The sequence below is a fragment of the Hermetia illucens genome, chromosome 5 (assembly GCF_905115235.1).
Source record: "Hermetia illucens chromosome 5, iHerIll2.2.curated.20191125, whole genome shotgun sequence".
NCBI classification, from domain to species: domain Eukaryota; kingdom Metazoa; phylum Arthropoda; class Insecta; order Diptera; family Stratiomyidae; genus Hermetia; species Hermetia illucens.
The window spans coordinates 59808032-59828640 of NC_051853.1; the positions used below are offsets into that span (position 1 = coordinate 59808032).

The 20609-nt window shown below is 39.4% G+C and overlaps 1 protein-coding gene across 3 annotated transcripts in view; it reads right to left on the reverse strand.

The window, feature by feature from the left end:
* The window catches only part of LOC119658299, a 52232-nt gene extending 31623 nt beyond the window's left edge, over positions 1-20609 (reverse strand). For 2 of the 3 annotated variants that reach the window (XR_005250212.1, XM_038065597.1), the window contains exon 1: positions 20176-20609. The gene's annotated coding sequence lies outside the window, so the exon portion shown is untranslated. Of the gene's footprint in view, positions 1-3075; positions 3231-20175 lie in introns of those variants that run through there. The other variant, XM_038065598.1, reaches the window with a different exon arrangement.

Below are 20609 nucleotides of genomic sequence, written 5' to 3' on the forward strand. Positions count from 1 at the left end.
CCATCTGTGTGTTAGCCTCCGAACTGTTCAGCCATATAACATACATAGAGGTATCAATATAACACAGATTCATGAAAGATGCCTTGACATACGTATCCCTGGTACAGTATCTATTGCCTATTACTACAATTGCCTCAATGCATAATGCAGCGTTCTGATAGCTAAATATTACTTGTGGCCATAATTTATTGTAATCTGGGCAGCTTTCTCGTTTTTGGAACTATTTTTCACCGATACGGCACTCCACCCAATTCCCCTTTGTTGTCAAATTATAATTCTGAATCATTTTTTCATTATATGTGACAAATAAATTAAATAATTTTCTTCTTGATATCACTATAAAACACAAAAAACGACATATATGTTGCTATTTTTTGAACAGCTTACTCATACCTAAATATATAATTGGATCGTCCGAACCTTATTTTTCAATTTTTCTGTTTGTACTGCCACTTCCTTTGCTTTCATTCGACGATCACTTAGAATGACTTATTACACAAATGTTTTGTTTTCACTAATAATCACTGTTTTAGACCATTTTCACGTGAATCATTTGCTAATGACTTTCGACCGCAGCGTAACTGCTTAGGTTAAACTTATAGAATTATGTATTTTTGCATACAAAATCAATCTTTTGATCAATCTACGCAGGTGCTCATTTCTTTCTTTTTTAAAAACTCGAATAACTACGGAATATTCAAATGTTGATGTTTTGTAAATTTTGTTCTGTTTCAAATTGTTTGAGAGCCGGAAAAAAAATTTACGTACACAATCACCTCAAATTTCAATTCAACATTAACGTTGCCACTCTTCCAGTCCTTATGTGGAGATCTGAAATTAGGTGAACGTGGTAGTAGAACTCGGGACGTGATGTCTACCAAACAATTGTCGGGATAATAATAGAAATATGTTTAGCCTTCAATTATATCGAACACGCAAAAGATATTGGTTTGCAAAATTTGTGGGAATTTCAAGCTTTTTGTAAATTTGGAAATGAGGAACAGCGATTTAAGGACGATGATTGGCAAGGTGGGTTAACTCTCTCCGCCAGCCAAACTACCTCCCAGACTTACCGAGGACGTGAGTTCCACCACATAGCGCAACCCCCTACAGAATCGCTGCCATTTCTATTCTACATAAAATATACACCGCTTCCGTTTTTCAATCAACTCCTTCGCAGGCATAGTGTTTGCAAATGACTTCGCGAAATGAGAATTAGGGTTGACTTACTCAAACATTGGCCAGACCATGCATCATGTTTTGTATTTCACATTACGTACTTGTTACAAATGGGTTGCTGATTGCGTATCAACCGGAAGTTACTCGTGTCGAGCATCCAGTAAATAACAAATTTCAAACAAGAGTATTTCAGACCTGATGAAGACTAGATTTGCAATGAAAATGCTCCTAGCAAAAACCCATTTAGCGGTGGGTGTTAAGTTTAGATAAAGCGGCACAATATCAATTTCATACTACTAAAATAGTTGCAAAGAAACTACCACTAACTATTGACGTCCCATTGCGAGATGAGCAAAGAATAACAATTATTCCAAGAATTTGCTTATCTCTTGCGGTCTACTGACTCCTTCCAATAGCCATAGTAGTATGAACTTGAACTGACAGTTCTGCCACGCAAAATATGCCTTTGATACCTTTCTTTTATTTCCAAAGCTTCGTGACTTCAAAGTTGTCCAATAATCGATAGATTAAATGTAACATGCTTAGATGTCGGCAACTGGTAAAGAGTACATGGATTTGAGGAAGATAGGTCTTCTTGCAATGATTTTTATATCAACATTAGTCGAATCTAAAGGACATCCAGTATATTTGCACCACATTGACAGAAACAAGCATTTACGCGTTTTTGACGAGCGTTGCCCCACATGTAGATATATGACAATAAAAATCATTCAGAACATTGCTTAAGTCTGATGCCTCCATCATCTGAACAGCATTCGAAGTTATGTTTTGATAGAATACAAATAGGAAAGATATGATGGTTTAATGGATTGGTGCATACAGTAAGACTTCATTCTCGCCTTTTAAAAAAATTTATCACTTTCAGTGAGTAATCATTGGACAAGGCCTCAAAACACCCTACTAAGGCTAATTAGGCCAACCACCAACCAAACGCTTAGGATGAAAACTTTTTTTTCGAGGCTGAAAGTTACGATTCTCGTTTTCCTTCGAAACTGAGAAGAATTTCATCATTAGTATGAAATTCAAAGCACTATCGGCTTAGAATCGAGCCAAGAGGTTCCCACCATTTCAAACGATAGTGGGATCCAAATCCCCTTATAAAACTCACTCAATACTCATTCTTTACTGAGTTAGCGAATAGAACACATCTGAATTGTTGTGTACATTCATAATTATACGAATTATCACGAAATACGCATATAACGCTGGTGAATTTCACTGTGTATGATCAAGTTTCTTGGGAGATTGACTCACTGCTTCGTTTGCAACAAAGGCCGTCGTCACAATTTCTTATCGCATTGTATCTTTTCTGCTGCTCGTTTAGGAGCAAGCCTTCTTCAAAAGCGAGTGAATCATTCCACATAAACCTCAAATTTGGGTGAAATTAGATAAGTATCGGTGGAAACAATTATTTGGAGAAACCTCAACATCAACATCAGTTTTAATTGAGACGATTTAGATAATGCCCGGCACCTACGAATAATTCCATCCAATTTTCGCAAAATCAAAACTGAAAATTCACTTTGGCGCATTACACAATTACGGCATCAGCCATGAGAGTACGAGGCAAACTGAGAATTGGATCATGGACGGCAGATATATAGGGCAAATGCATTTCACGTATAAGTGGGTCAGACAATGCAGTTACCACTATTTCCGGCCGCTCACAGGAAGCAAATTTAGCTACAAAATTCACGTTTCCGCAAGTCAATCAACTCACAAAACATTAGGCTCGGAGCAAGCATGAACGTCGCTGTAGCGAGAAAACACGTTCTCGTCAATTAGATTTACAAAGATTCGATCTCAATATTTTTTTTTCGTGGCTACGAGTCCACTAATGTTACTTAGATAATTTTACACTAGAACTCATCGTACGAGTGATAGTAGTCATGTAGTTGTTCGTCATCGTGGCCTCATGCTTCATCTCGACCGAAATTAATCACCAACGGGACGCACCATACAACCAACACGGTATCCACACTACCTACTGAACGGATCAGGCTGGTCCGCCTTCGAATTCACCGAGTGATAAGCGAATTACCGATGACAGCACACATTTTCAGTTCCACATGCGGGATGGAGAGTGCACTATGAACTCGGTGTTCACTATCGTTAGCTGTTCGTTGGTTCGGTGTTCATTACAATAATTCGCTACCACTCGTCGCAAAGTTTCGTTGAACATAGCATGCGCAGACCATAGGGAGAGCGCTAGCTCGTCGTGGAGCTACAACACGCAGTACAATTGTATGTTGAAGACATGACATTGGAATCCGGTATATTGAAATTACTCGTTTCTCCTCTGTCCAACGTTCTTTTAGATTTTCAGCCAAGCAGCGATGTTTTTGTGTATTGATTTATGTAATGCGGAAGTCAGTTCAGGTATAAATGAAAGTGAACATCAAACATGAATGGGCCTACGGCGAAAAAATATTCAATTATTTACTTTACATTTGACTATTATTACTACTAAAGCGGTAGATTTAAATAAGCCTAACAGTTTGTTCTGTATGACCGACTGAAAATATTATTACAAGGAAAGAAAGCGATGCCGAGTGTGAATCTTTCAAGAAACCCCTTTGAGGTGAAGCTGATCAGCATTACGAATTGTATAGTAATATCTGCAGCAAGGAAAATAAATCGATTTACAAAAAAAAGGTTCCTCATGAAGCTCATAGCTCAAAATGTTTCCATCTAGAAACCGCAACTAATAGACTACACTTTTGAGTTAAGTCGCTAAAAAGCGCTTTCAAAAAATGTCCCGACCCTTAATTTATACTCGAAGTTTATCTTCATTGGGGATCAATCGTCCTAAAGCTCCCAAAAGAAAAGTAGTTCTGGAAATCCGCGTTTAGGTTTTGTATAAAACAAACCTTAATAAAATAAAACAAAAACAAAACCTTAATAAAATCGGTTTACTGTCTGTCTGTCTGTCATATACATTTTTCTCGGAAACGAGCGATTAACACCAAATTTGGTGGAAAAGTGGGAACTGTGAGCGCTCACATATATAGTGAGTTACATCATTTTGCGTCGAATTTAAGGGGGTAACTATACATGCAAAAGGAGGTGTAATTTTTGTTTTCACCAAATATAGTCATGTGGTCTATAAAATGAAAGGTCTCGCTTAGTACGAAGCCGGTCTTAGTTTTGACATTTGTTGGAAAGATGGGGAGTGCGAAACTAAAACTACCCAATCGAAAAATCTGAAGAAAAAAAACAGGAGGCAGCAACTATATACCTAGAGTCCGGAATACCCTCCATATCTGCTCAAATAAAGTTAATAATGGTATATTACTATAATTCTTAGTAATTGACTGCAAAACTTCCCTTAAGTTCATCTCAGATACAAATAGTGTAGGCTATAATATAGAGCATGATCCTGGCAAATTTGGTGGAAATTGCACTATTATCAACAAAGTCATAATAAGTCAAAATTGTCGCTTCTGTGCAAATTCAAGACTTTCGAATGTCAACATCACGCGAAAGATATTCTCACAAAATATGTGCATATATTACGTGCTAGTTACTAATGGGACAAACGTCCACTCAAATGTTTTTATAAAGGAAACACACAAAACCTTTCATATCCCAAGCGTCCAGCTTCCGGTTTCTCGACTTGTTTTATTTGTCCAGCGGATCTACCCCACTTATGATTTTGACGAATTTACTACCAAGCCTACAGGATATGAAGTTTAGGAGAGCCTCACTAATTTGAGTCTCCTGCAAGTTGAACCACCAGCAATTTGAACAGACACTTTTCAAACATAATGTTGCCAAATTGACGATTGGAATGCTGAAACAGGCCAATCCTAAAAAATTCTTTGATTTGCAGAAAACGTGGGGCCTGGCCTAAGCCGAATCGACATGTCTGCCAAACCCCAACAAACACTCGCACATACAGATGTGTGGATATGGATATGTTTGGCTTGGTTTGTGTAGATTTGCAAGCGTTTGCAACAATCCGATCGAGTGTCGGCTTTTGGCAAAAATCAAAGGAAATTTGCTTGCCTGCTCAGAAAACCCTAGTGCATTTGGAAACGTGTGGATAACTATGTTTGATTTGACCAAACGTTCGTGGAGGTTTGGAATTTGCCGCAAATGCCAAACGTGCGAAGCTCGCATAAGAAACGAAAGGCATTGAAAATTTTAGGGATGCTAAAAATGGAAAAAACACTATACTTTCCTGGTTTTAAAAAGAACGTGAATGAAGCTATGTGATTTCCACACCATTTTCACACCAAGAGTTCATCAAGCTGAATAACCATTCAAGCAAATTATCTGCTAAGAAAGAATAGGAAGAATTTTTAAGGTTACAGGGAAAAAAAACCCTCAAGTAATCCAAATCTCGTGTAACCCTTTTTAGGAAAAGTCCATTCTTTGATGAAATCACGAACTGAATGAGGTGATGAAACGGGGTTGCTACCAAAAAGATACTTGCACTGGAAGGTGAAAAATCTGCACCTGATAGAAAGTCAAACAAAGAAACCGACTTTTTTTAGTCTGCTAAGGTGGCGAGTACCAGTTAAATTAAGTCGTTTGGTATCAAAATATCTCGAAATGCTCTCCACGCATTATAATTCAGGCAAAAATACTCAGATGGCAACGAATTTTTATAGAATGATTCAATAAAGTGTTCATCTCGAAGAATAATTTTTAATATAATTTAATTAACATATGAATTGATATGTATGAATGTATGATTCACGATACAAATTCCACCGCCATCAGTGAGATTTGAACCGCGACCTTCCGTATGACAGCCTTGTGCTATAACCACTCAGCTACCCGGACACATAATAGACGGTAAATAAGTAAAAGCCTTAACCTTTGCCGATTTTCAATGATAAGGCAAGGATAAGAATAATCTGTGGTTCTTGTAATAGTAATCTTTGTCACTCATACATTCAGAAATAGTCGCACAAGCCTCCCCATATCCACTATCTATGTGTCAGTTCCGCAAATCATTTGATGTTCGTCTGAAAGCCGACCAGATTTTGGCATTACTTCATTGTCCTATGCACTGTTTAATAGTTGTTGCTGGAGCGCGTCAAACACACCTGCGCGCAATCGTTCTCGATTATCTGAAATGCACTTCAGTTCCCTCCAACGATATTCTGAGACGAAATTCCGCCTGCTCTCCGTCGATCAAACTTTCGAGATATTCTTTAATGAGTTCAAGGATTATTTCAGCTTTTTGTCACCCTCAAAACGTCCGTACGAGTGGAAGTAGCAGATCTGCAGTAACTGCAAGTGCCACAATAAATAACTCTGTAGGGGGACCGTGAAGTTCAGCGGTCTTACTCCGTTTGAAGGCACTGATGATCGAAATCATTTTTCTTCTGCGTATCAGCATGTTACGATTTACAGTCATTTCATCCACAAGAGAGGAATCTCACCGGACGTGGTACGGAGTTCGAACGCGTTACGCCCGCTATTACTCACAACGATCAATAAAGCGTTCAACCGTTTCCGTCAGCCAGATCTTATGACGCCCCGTCCGGAAGTGAACAACGACCTGCGTGGCACCCGCAGCATTCTTGATGGCGGTCCAATGTTCATCGAAGTTTTACGTTCGAATCTATGATCCTTTATAATTCTCCGGATATCTTCCGGATTCCACTACAAGAGAAACTAACTATTTTTCATCCCTTCAACGTTCGAATCCTCATAACCCAAAGAGCTAACATCGACCGCAACAAATATGAGGACGTGATATTTGGCGGAGAAGCCGCATGCGGCAGAAGTTTCCAGCCTAAATAGAAATATGCATTGTCTTTTGCTAGTCATTTTCACAGTCCCGTCCCAAATCTTTCACATCCAATCAGATTGCCTGATTTGATTAAATGTCATTCATTATGTTCCACCTTGTCCGTTTGTTTGTGTAGTTGAGAGGTTCATAATGTTATATTCCTGACATATCCCCGAAAATGATATGAAAGAGGACTTTGCGTCCGTGGATGCTACGCTTTGCAATGGATGCTAATGACTGTTCATGTTTAATCCATGATTTCGTATATTTAGGATTGCCACAAAAAGACAAGTATTAATTTGAAACGGAAAGCCCGTTCTTTTGAAGCAAGGAAACAGCAGTATCGCACGGTTTCATTTTGTCTACTTCACTGAATCTTTTTGAAACCCATTTCCCTTCCTTCTGTATCTTGTCCAATGCATGTAAATGTGCAGCCGAACTTTTATCCGAAAATGCTTGCAAATCATTAACTTCAATTTTGCGCTAGATATCAAAATTCAGACCATCTTCGAGTCTCATGTTTCCCTCACGGAAATGGGGGAAAATTAAGTCTGGGCTGTTGAATGACTCATAGAGTTAGCATCTAGGATTGTGAGTAATATTTTTCCTATTTCAAATGCGAATAACAGGCAATACCTCAAACTACGTTTTTTAAAGTCCCTATCGAACCAATGAGGGAAAGTAACTGAATTTTTTTGTGTAACTACATGTTAATTATCTTTAACACAGATTCGCTATAAATGGCTTCTAAACAGAAGTCTACATGACCACTTTCATTGTGCAAACCTGTAGATAGCTGGACATAAAGATAATATCAGACGAATCGAAAAAGAAAAAATGGCAGCGACTGATTTGTTGATAAAATTATAGAAACATAACATTCAAGGACAAAAGAATTGCACTAAAGTTAATTAACACAATATGCTTAGAAATGATTCCAAAGGAGCGGAAAAATGTAAACAAACGATACCTACTCGAAAAACCATAAATTCCAATCAACCTGGTCCCAATCCCGGTTGAACAAGAAGAAAACTGTGCCTATGGATATGAACCCTAAAAAACCCAAATATTCAGCAGCTCTGCCCTTTGTTATCGATTAAAAGTTATAACACTGAAGCCAGAACGAGTTAATATACCAACCATTGATTGATATATGGAACCACACACAATTTAACCCTAATGTATAAGGAAATACTCCAACCACACCCAACCTTACAGTTACACAAAAAAAATCAAAGCATAATTTGTTCCCAATGAAATCAGATTTAACATTAACCATACCAAGGCAGCTGCATTAAGACCCTTCGGACCCCAGTGACCCAATGAATACGGAACATTGATTTTCCGCTGGAAACAGGAAAAGTAAAATGCAATTTCAACCAACCAAATGACATTGCTAACTAGACTTCAATGCACCAACATACATTAACGTAGTCATTCCACCATGGGATTGTGGCTATTAATTTATTTCCAATATTGGTCATAAAAAGACGATTAATCATCCACTTCGTATGCACGATAGGTGTCTCTCTGACACCAGTCGTCCCAAGAGTTGCACTCGATCCGTATTTAATTCCATTCAATCGATTTCGCCGATAGTCAAATTTTGAACGAGTAGGACTGCTACAAACCGATTAAATGGGTGAACATTTACTAGCCAACGACTAGTAAGACAAAGACTCTGATTACCAATTTGGATGAACTGCGAACTGATTTTCAAGACCCACTTGACACTTGACTTTTTTTCAGGAAGATGCGAAAGAAAATAACGGATAGAATTTCAGAAAGCAATTGCCTTAAATATAGTCGCTAAAGCAATCCTTAAACTCATGAAGAAAAATTTTATAAGTTGGATCGCCAAAAATTGGCCTGATTCCCCTGCCATGTCCTAATTAAAGAACAATCAACATTCGGTTTTTCCACTACGCATTTCCGTGGCTTTAAAGAAGCCTCTCAACAGTTCGACTGTCGGGAAAACTGAATAAATAAAAAACTTGATCATAAATTAATAGAGTTGTTTCTGTTTGTTATTTTTATTCAAAATAATCAAAAATATTCAAAATTTATGTTGAAAGGGTGTTCGGTTTATTTCTGAAGTAGTGGGGAACGGAACTGCAAGCGGAACTAATGCAATTGCTAGAGTATGCCTGGAGGTCGTTAATTGAATACAATGGATCTTTACCAAGTTATAGCGCCAGGAAAACCATGTGTACTCAGGAAAATTGACATAGGTCCCCCAAATTTTAGATTTCTGACATATGCCATCAATACTTCCCCCTCCTGTTAACAGTCCCCGCGTCATATATGTCATCGTGTCTATCAGTGCACCGCGAAGGGTTCGTGTCGCACCTGGTGCGACAGTAAATGTCAAAGATTCGAGTAATTCGATTGCTTTCCAGTGAGTGTTGAGTGAGATTTTCGAATATTAAACGCATTTCAATGACTTTACTTGCGCAAGAGATTGCTCGCAAATGAGAGAGATATGATTCGACTGTACAATGCTATCTTAAAATTAATGAGCAGAGAGGAACTTTAGACAGGAAAGAAATAGATTTAAACTGATTCCAGAGATTAAAAGGGAACTAGAGAAATCGAACTCATGCAAGATGAGCGTGAGAATGATGCAACGTCGCCTTAATGAAATTTGACTTCGGATGCCTGACAAAATGTCTCTTCTGACAAGTCATAAAGAAAAGACCACTCGACTCAGCGACAAAGAGGTGAAAGTCGAACGGAGACAACTGGAAAACAGTCGATGAGTCCAAATTTGATTTGATTTGACTAAATGATGCAGCAGTAGTTCACCAAAGAAAAGGAGGATGGTTTAAACCCACCATCCACATTCAACTCGGCCGGTCAGTTACGTCTGAATAGTCCGTATTTGGCCGGCAGCCGGAAAGTGGATGAAAGGCTCTGGCCTCTCAGTTCTCTAAGTAACTCTTCAAGCGGCCGGTGATCGAATGAAAAATAATTCGGTCAACCGGCCAGACATGTTTGTTTAAGTTACGAGCGAGGACTTCTTGTTTAAGATGTGAACGAGAATTCTGTGGGCATTTTTATCGTTGGTGAACAGTTTTGATAAATGTTCGACCGCAAACATCTCTAATTTTCTTCTCCAGGCCTTCCGCGTCCAGAGTTGCACTAATGATGTTACAACTTGCCGGTACATGAATGGTGCTTTCAGTTCAACCGCCGGGCTCGTCCAGCGTAAATGGTAAACCGAACTGAAAGTGGATGGTTTTAGCGAGGAATGTGCAACATCAACCGTAAAACGTTCTCCGCATGGACTGGAGCTGCATAACAGGATGCGGAATAGAGAAAGTAACTAATTCTGGCTGGCCATGTAAATGCATTCAAATATAAGAAAATTCTATGGGACGACTTGGTTCCCACCATTGAAGCCTTGAGTGAAAAAGTGGATAATATTATTTTTTGAGACGACTTAATGCCCCTGCACACTGCACGCAATCTCTAAGTATTATTATTTCAAATATTTTCTTCGTTGATTAAGAATAACCATCTGAGTTGATTATATACTGAAGAAGGATACAACCAGTACCCGAAAAACCTATTTATCAATAAAAAAACATACCATTTTTAGGAAAAAATTAACTAGCTTATTTTTATTTTAGAATAACGAACTATTTTTCACTTCACAGGTGGCGACTTTTAAAGACAATTTGGGGGTAAACTTAACCTGGCCCGCAAACAGTCCAAACCTCAAGCCGATTGGGACCTGGGGAATAATTTACTCAAAAAATGCAGAAACAAAGCCAACGTCTCCTGTAGAAGTGAAGCACTGCTAGAGTGTTTGGAAGCCGTGGTTAACATCAAAACAGAAGAAACTCGATTTTGATTTTCTTATATTTTAATTTGATAAATGTAAAATATAACAAAATTTGTTAAAAATCTATAAACACATAAACCGCCTATGGAGTTCAAATTCTACATGGATTTCTACGCAACTTTACTGTAAAAATGTGCGTAAAATTCAAACAATGTGCCTTATTTTCTAATCGAAAGTGAAAATCCTCAGGACAAGTGAGATATTTTATTCCCCATCGTAATAGACAATATTTTCCAGCAATATGTATCCATAATTCTTTGGTTTCCATGTCGAAGAATGCAAAAAATATGCAAACAAGCAAGTGCGCGAATTTTTTGGCGGTCGGTATATTTGTTAGCCAGTGGTTAAATAAATGAAAAATTTTTCAATAATGGAACAACAGTTGTAAAAATCTTATTTGAACAAGTGAATTTTACGATCGCCCAATTTTTAATCTAAAAATAATTTTAGCGATGTGAAATTAAGCCGTTCTCTTGACATTTATGAATATAATTTGGGACAGTTCAGAGTCAAAAATAGTCGTTGCCAGGCGCCCCTCAAAAGGCTACCATATAAGTTATTTTAGAAAATAATCTAGTTTGAGAATTTTCCTCGACTCTCGTTGACTTTTCCCATCATCAGTAGTGAGATCTTAAAAATAATAATAAATAATAAAAATAATTTGAGAGAAGTAGATGAAACATGAGAAAAAAGTAAGAACTGACCGCATTTTCGAACCTACTTTGAGTCAATTTGACGAAAAACCCACTGGCAAACAAGTAGTAATAAATATTAACTCCCAGGTATTTACGTCTACAAGACAAATAAAAAGAAAATTAGATAAATGCTGCGACTCATAGGAAAATATTCTAGGCTGGAAACAGGTTAAAATTGGTTTTCATGACTGTAACTATTTGAATAGATCTTAATGAAATTTACGGAGTGTTTGTCAAGGTCATGATTCTCAAAATATAATATAAAATCTGATGCTTCTAGCAAAGTATTGTCAAAGTGTGACGACATATTTCACCTAGAGGTACTGGGTAACGCATAAAAAGTGTCAGTGTGCAAAAGATATTACGATAGTGATTCAAAATATTAAGGGAATTTTCGACCGAAATCATTCGATTTTTAAGAATATTATGAAAAAGAATCGTTATGAAATTATCAAATTGGTTTTTCCTATAACTTGCCATTGTCTGGATGACCTAACTTAAGATGATCTACCAAAAATGTTTCTACTGTGAAATTGGCAGTGTAAACAAGAGTTCATCAACCTCCGTTCGGCATCATGCACAAGTTTGCCTTTCAAGAAGCTCGACCACCGAATTTTTTAAATTAACTTGCACTTACCCAAACAAAGCGATCATACATAACCATTTTTTCGATATAATTTTTATTGACGATGCCTGTTTCCGTCTCTGGTGATCACGAAAACAAACAAAATTGTCGAATTTCGGTCTCCGAAACCCCAGAAGCAATTGAATAAATGGGTCGGTGGCATTACTGCGGCGTACTTCTTTGAAAACAACAATAACCAAACAGCTACTATCAAGACATCATAAGATGTTTGATGGACAAAATTGAGTGATATGGATATATATGACAAGTGGCTTCAACGAATGTAGGTTAATAATCACTAGCAATAGTGTTAGACCAGCTTTCACCCCTTTTGACCGAAATGTTAATGGAAAATTTAAAGAACGGTCACTGCTTGCACGTTGCCGAATTTTCGGATAAAATACGTAAACAATTTGTTGGCGAGTATGAACAAAAATAAGTAAATACAATTCACCGTTCAGCACAGTTCATAAGAATCTCCAATTTACAATGGGATCCAATTAAGAAGACGATGTACTACCTTCCCTAGACATCAGAATAATAAGGACGATTTGGAAAATTCGAATTTGATGTTTACAGGAAACAATGGAGCACACACCCCACCACGATTTCACCGAGAATAGGACTACACAACACCATGATTCGCAGGCTCTTTACGACTCACATTATGCCAAGAAAGGATACAAAAAGTAGAATATATTCTAAACATTGAATCAAAAAATATCTTCCGGCTAGCCACTTTCAACAATGCCCCCCCCCCCCCGCCACTTTTCAGTTTTTTTTTCCTTTTTTGACCAAAAATAAATTCCAACACGGCACAACATACATTATATACATCGCTCGCTGGTCGTATGAACACGGGTGAAATCATAGCCTTTTTGGCGGAGCTCGAGACATAAATTGCCAAAAATTGAAGTGAATCGCCGATTAAAATCGTGATCGTCGCAGCGGAGCTCTATGACACTGTGGTGAATGAGAAGAGCCGAGAGTTTGACTGATTCAGGAACGGTTCTTGTAAAAAGCGGGGCTTCACTTCCTTATTTGACGTCTGAACAGTCATCAATAGTTAGCAGTAATTCTAAAATCGAGTCTTAGAAAAATTTAATGATAATATTCAAATTTTCGATAAGCGATGTAAAAAGTCCGAAGAAATATGCTCCATCATTTACACGGGAAGTGCTGGTAAGATGGAAATTTCCAAAGCAGTATGAAATACGTTAGATATGCCAACAGTGACAGCAAAACTTTCAAGAGAATACTCGCTTCCAAATTTTCTCGGGACAAGAAAAAAGAATGTGTGAAGTAACCATGTTGGAGAAGGGAACGGGGCCCAAAATTACGAAAAAAGAGAATAGAGGCATTACCACCTATGGGGGAAATTGATCAAGAATGTTATAGCAGACTTACGGTCCGGTAACTCAGAGAGACCCCGCTTGCAACGAGACAATGAAAACGGCCATTTGGGCTTGTATGGGGCACTGCGTATCAACAGACAAAAAGTCCCAACACTCCTCGGCAAGGATAATTACTGCAGCAAGTTGCGGCTAACGAAACTCTGACGATTTTTCACTATGCCAGGATTCCCATTGTTCTCTTAATCGTCAAGTTAAAGAAATCAACCTATGAAACGATATGGGGAGTGCATTCAAGTTTTCCAAATCACATCTGAGGACGTCATTTAATAAAACATCGAAACCTTTGAAAATTACATTGGGATCTAAAAAAGAGAGGTGGACGGCTCCAATCAACCGGGAACGCATCAACCGCTCCGCGTAATCTGACAAACCAAGAACAATCCTGTGTCGAATGGAAAGATAACTCTACCGCCCTAGTATTGCAGATTTAATTGATATTTCCCCAATCACGTTTTACGACATCATTTATCCTTAAAGGAACACGTCCAATTTTTGAAAAAAAATAATTTCTTTACGATTGACTTTCAATAGTGGATATATGTTTTTAAATATGTTTTTAATACTATAAAAATCGAATCTGAGTTTAAAAATGAATGGCCAGTTTATGGTACATGACACGACCCGTCAGAGAAGAATTCCGAATGTATTTTTCTCGACTCTTTTATCGCATCTTGCTTTTCAAAGCATCTGCTTCTTTCCCTTGATGCTCAGAGATGGCGGTGAGGAAGACGGGGCGGCAAACCTGTCGGCTGAACCAAAATCAAGTGGCCGAGGAGAACCTGGCACCGGGAGACCCTGTACTCACTTTGGCTTGCCGGCCGTGATGCAGTAGGCGAGTGCTCCAAAGGCCTAATCAGGGCGATCAGACCCGAGTCTGCACGGGGACTCATCTGAAGTGGCAATTTGGTCACGAAACCTCACCAGGGGTATACTGATACCATGGGAGCCGGGATAGCCCCTAGACTCTCATACTTCGAGTGAACTCCCGTTGTGTATGAGTACAGCTCGGTTGTTTGCGATTGGCCGCCTATTGGGAGCTTCATGGGGGTTGTTGGTTATGCTCAAGCGAGAAGAGACCTTCGGGCCTCGGCGTGGTGTTGCGTTTTACCACGGGTACCGTACTCCTTAGTTCGGTAGAGATTTAGGTAGGTATTGCATCAACCAGTATGAACGCTAAGCCATGCAATTGGTATAGACTGGTACCGTTGTTGCTTGTCACAGCGGGGCTCTGATTGTGGTCACAAAATCAATCCGTGTCTTAAGAAGACCGTGGGATTAAGTCTCCACGACAGGTACCCACGTAAAACACTCAAGGACTCACTGCTTCTTTCGCTTGTACTTTATATGTAAATAATTTCTATTCCAGGCCCCGATAAAAGTCTGTTCCCGGGGGAATCCTCCCATTTCCACCCCCTCTCGGCACGCCTGGATACAGGCAGGTTCTTCCTAGGAATCGTTGTCCCCTCTATGTTTCTATGGCTAGAAACTCAAGAGGGGTGACTTTGGGTGTGCCGGGCAGACTGTTCAGCGCGTGCCTGCACGGGTCCACCAGCCTGGAGGATATCGCCGCTAAATACAAAGCCTTAATGGCAGTTTGTACTTCCGCTTGAAATACACTAGTGAATCCTAGAAGGTCTTACGAGCCCGCTACGCTGTGTATTCGAATAAAAAACTCGGACAAAATAATAATAATAATAATCGTTGGCGCAACAATCCATATTGGATCTAGGCCTTGAAGTGTGTTAGAGCACTTCATTCAAGACCGTAACGGTACACTACAGTAGACTGTAGGAGGCAATGTGGTCAGCATTGCGCTCGCCCGAGATTATTACCCTGATTTGACTCAGGTACTCATTCACAGCTGAGTCGACTGGTATCCGACGTCAAATCACGATTCAAATTCCACTGTCACCAGTGAGATTTGAACCGTGACCTTCCGTACGGTAGCCTAGTGCTCTAACCACTCAGCTACCCGGACACAACAAAAGTCGAAAACAAAACGGCACACCGCCACCACTCCCTCCTAACGGCCAGTCTGAACTGAGAGATTGTCTAAATCGTATGCGCTAGTTCTACATGCTTTAGTTTTTCCATCGCGTTGTTTTTTAAATAGTTTTAAAAAATGTATTTTCGGACACTTGTCAAGCTCTGTCGAAGCTTGATGAGAAAGAGAGAGAGAGCTCCGCAGGTTTTCGTTGTTACAGGATAAACTCGAGAATATTAATGGATGTCATAGTGGCAATTATACAAATTACAGCGTCTCCAACGAGAGCCTATTTTCGTTGAAAGGAATTTTACAAAAAGACAGTGGGAAATAATTCAGAATGCTAATAAAGAAAGTGACTACTGTTATTCTCCATACGAGTAATGCTTGCAGCGGAACCTCCTATATCCTGTAAAATGATTTGATTCTGCTTTAGACTCTTTGTTTTTTTAACTAAAGAATAACAGTAGTCACTTTCTTTATTAGCATTCTGAATTGAGGTACTTGGCTGAATCAATTGACAATTGTTCAAACGAGGAACGAGAAAATTTGGATAAATTTTAAAATGAGGATGTAATGGGTCACAACATTCGCAATATAAAGAAAAAGTTGAGTGCATCACTGATAGTGACGCGAACATATTTCAAACTTTCTTAGTTCCTTTACGACTGGTAGCTTATAACACCGGGAAAATTATATGGCAGAATCCGGCCCCTTCTGCTACGAGATCATGTAGACCAGTACGATAACAATTTGTTTCTAAATCAAAAGATATCACTAAGGAATAAATCTCCTATATTAAAAGATAAGTTAAAAAATTGACAGATACTATACACTAGTGTCAACTTCACATGGTACAGTGAAAATTAAGCCACCGAACACTATCAAACATGCGCTGCTACAACTTCAATACTTAACGTATTGAGTAAAGGGTATAGAGAAAACCCAAAGACAATGAAGTTGAACTTGTCTATTCTCTATGCGAGGATTCGATTCTGACACCGACGATTATAGCGAATAAAAATAAATAAAGTTCTTGTTTGTTTGTAGAAAATTCACATTTTCACCTTTTTTTAGTTTAATAAAATAATTGTTATCAAAACTAAACTAAATAATAATTTAGTCCGATTTTATAATGCAAATACTCCTATATGCTTCGGTGATGAATACTGTGTCATAGCCTTGCAACACATCAGCGGTCTTCCACTGTGCCCTGGTTGGAAAGTTCACAGCAAAGTTACTCAAAGTACGGACTTTGAGACCGTTGAAAATTTCGCCTATCTAGGGTCGAAAATCACAACCGATAACAGTTACGATGATGAAATCCGCGCGCGGTTGTTGGCAGCCAACAGAGCCTATTTCAGCTTCCAAAAACTGTTCTGCTCGAAACTTCTCACTATAGAGTCAAAGCTCTTACTGTACAAGACAATGATCTTGCCAATCCTCATGTATTCCTCGGAGACTTGGGTTCTTAGCAAGAAAAATTGCAAACTCTTGGGCGCGTTCGAGAGAAGAATCCTCCCAAGAATTTTTGACCCCCTACATGAGGATGGACGATTCCGTAGCCAACGTAACGACGAAATCTATGAGCAATGCCGTCAGGTTGTGGATAAAATCCGACTCAATAGGTTACGGTGGGCAGGTCACTTAATCCGTATGGATGAGGATGATCCAGCCCGGAAAGCCTATAAGGGCAACATCTATGGTAGAAAAAGAAGACGAGGCAGACCCTGCCTGAGATGGAGGGATGGCGTAGATCAGGACGCCAGACAGCTTTTAGGGATATCGAATTGGTGGACTTCGGCGCAAAACCGGGATGTCTGGAGTTCCTTATTAAGGCAGGCCTAGGCCGGGTACAGATTGTTGCGCGGTTGATGATTATGTAACTTCGTCTTATTGTACTTTTTGCTGAGCGCTTGCTACCACTCAATAGAACGGTACATTAAGGTCGAGCGAAACACGGCTGTGTAGATCCATGGATGCAATAAATATTTTATAAAACTTCCTTTTAAAAATTCTGAAATCGGAGGATTCAACCACGACATACAGCTACTGAGAGTTGTGCTGACATTGGTCTGTTTTCAAAATGTTCAAAACTCAAATAAGAATTGAAAGAAAATTCCATGAATGTGTAGAAGCTGATCCAAATTAGATATAAAATCGCAAGCATGATATACGGCAATAAAAACACGTAGCTTTTCCACCTACAAAAACGGGAGCTACTTCCTCCCTTTGTCAGTACTTTAGCTAAAGTAAAGTACTGAAGAAGGGGGTAAGTAGCACCCGAAATAAAATACAGTCGAACCTGGATATAAGGAATTGCAAGGGAAACTCACTTAAATTCCTTATAAACAAGTTTTCCATTTATCCAGTTTTCCTTATACAGAGGCTTTCAGCAAAAAATTCCTTTTATCCAGGTTTTTGAATAAACAAAAAATTTCAAAACGTGTCACAATAGAAAATTGCACGATTCTAAGAAAAAAAAAAGACCTTCCCTTTTTGTCGTTCAGGGGAAAATTCCATATATAGAGGTCATGACAACTGAATAACATAAAAATTTCCATTTATAGAGGCTCCGGAAAAAAAATGAATTCCTTATAAAGAGGTTTTCTATTCCATATATAGAAGTTCGAAAAATTGAAAAATGTTATTTTTTCTTTGAAAATTGAAGGTGCACGAAAAAATGTTCCATTTAAAGAAGTTTTCCTTATATCCAAGTTCCTTATATCCAGGTTCGACTGTAGAACAAAAAAGACATAGAAAGAAAAGCTGCGAGTTTTCATTATTGGAGAAAACCCCAAGTACTAGGAACGATAAATGTTATAATGAAAAAAAGATTAATACAAATCCAAAACCAAAAAGTGATGGATTATCCAGATCAAGTTTCAATTCACTCGTTTTTGTAGCATTTACGTGAGGGACGTGCTCTTAGCGAAAACCTCAATAAACATCCTGATATTTACATGGATAAACTTGCAACTTAGCCCTAAATAATCTAAAGACTCCGCGTCATTTTTCCAAGTCAGTATTTTAGGAACTGTAAGATAAATATTTGTTCCATTCTGAACTACGCGAACCATAATATCCACAAAGATCACAAAGATAAAAAGCATATTCAAATCCATTCTTCACATTAAGTTCTAAAAAAATAAAATTGCAACATCTCCGTCTCCGCCTCAGTATTCTTCTCCATAATATCCGATACACAACTGCCGTCCGAGTTGCGACAGAAACTGGTTTGCAGCCACATAAGGTATTCAATTTGATATATGCGTGTTTACACTCGAAGAACATCTGTGTCTGCCATAGCCCGGATTCGGGAGAACCAGCCACTGCCTTTTGTTGTCCGGCGACAACAGGTCTCACACAGGATGTTGGGTCGATCGCACTCGTCCCCGATAAAGGGTCTTTTTAATTCAATCCGAGAAATGTCTGGATCAAGAAAGAACCCCTATCTCCGCCCAACTTTGGCATATTACCGAGATTCGACTACAATACCCAGACGCTGCGGACCATCCATTCCGTTCTATAATTATCGCTTGACAAAGCTTATAACTACCGCATCTGGGCTGAATCCAATGCCGGCCAGGCACGATTTTGCTTTCGGTACAATCCGCTCCGAATTCTCTGTACAAGCGGAAACGGCTCCGCCAATTCTCACCTCGTCCGTTCTCGTGGTCGCGGCGGGGCAACTCGCCGACGAGTCGTTCCCGATTGAATCGGACGCCCGAAAAGGCAACGATGATAATCAGAATCGCACGAAGGGGGAAAACAAAGCATCGACGAGTTCGTAGGCCGAGCTGAGAGCAGTTCCTTCTAGAACACAATATTCGGAGGTGGTGTACGACTTTTTCGAATTTCACTTGGGCAACGAGGTCCTCAGACCTGTTCGAGTGCGGCACAAAGAGCGTTTGCCTCAGTAACGTCATGCACTGTCCGTTCCTTCACTTTTCAGCCGCACTCCGTCTGCGGGTTCTGATATGCGAGACACAATCATTGCATTTTCAGCCGTCACTCGAGCGATCTTCTAGAGATTAGTATTTCCATGATGCGATGTATGGAAAGAACAAAAAAGAACACCCAGCGCAGCGTATGACTAATGCACACTTTATCGTATTTCCTAAGCTGCGAAGTGAAGTCAAGAACGCAAATAAGAACTCGGCGACAGGCGAACGCGATTATTTAATTCCCAGGAACGGCAATCTCGCCAGCCGCCCGTCATTGTTTGTTTGGGATTTTCGCAATAATACCAAGCATCGGAAACAACTGAAACTCAAGCGACTCCGCCAAAGCCAAGCGGAAATGGTGCGAGAAAGTGGGAAGAAATTTCATTTTTCGCACGCTCCAAGCAGGCAAAACTGAGAGGAAAACAGTTAGCCATGAGACCAATGTGTGTGCCCAGCCAAGCTGAATCCAAAATAAATTACATAAATTGTTTGTGGCCGAGCAAAGGGCACGGCACAGGCTATTGTGTGTCCTAGGCGACCACCCAATCTTATCAAAAATCCGAGAAATTTCGTCACAGAGCAGCCAGTTCCCTTCCTTCCGTTCCAATGCCCCATGCAAATTCTATGGCGAAACTTTTCAGACTCGGACGTCTCGTCGCGAGCAATGAAACGTTTCGCACGAAATTCTAAAATAATTTCAGTTCTCCACTCACCGTTCTCTGGTAATCCCAGTGCGCATCACGTTCAGCAAGGCTTTCTTATTGTAGAAAATAGCAGCTTCTCTTCTATTTCCCGACGTCGGGAACTTGGCGAACTCGCATAGAAAATTTTTTCTCACGTCTCCGTTTTCTGCGCTCGACCTTTCGCACAAATTTCTTACGATTTAAGCTAAAAAATCACAACTTTTCTTAGTTTATCTCACAGTTTTTATGCTAACGCTTAATTGTTTGGTCCTTTCGGAAATTTTAAATCCGTCGCGTATATTTTATTCAATAGCTAAAGCCCGATGACATCTGAAAATCCTCATGACAGTGCAGCCATTTTGTACGGAGTGTCAGTCAGTCAGCCAGCCGTCGCGTGTATGTGTGTGGAGTGCGGTGGCGGCGGTTCAGTGGAACCACACACGAGCCAGTTCGAGCCATATGAG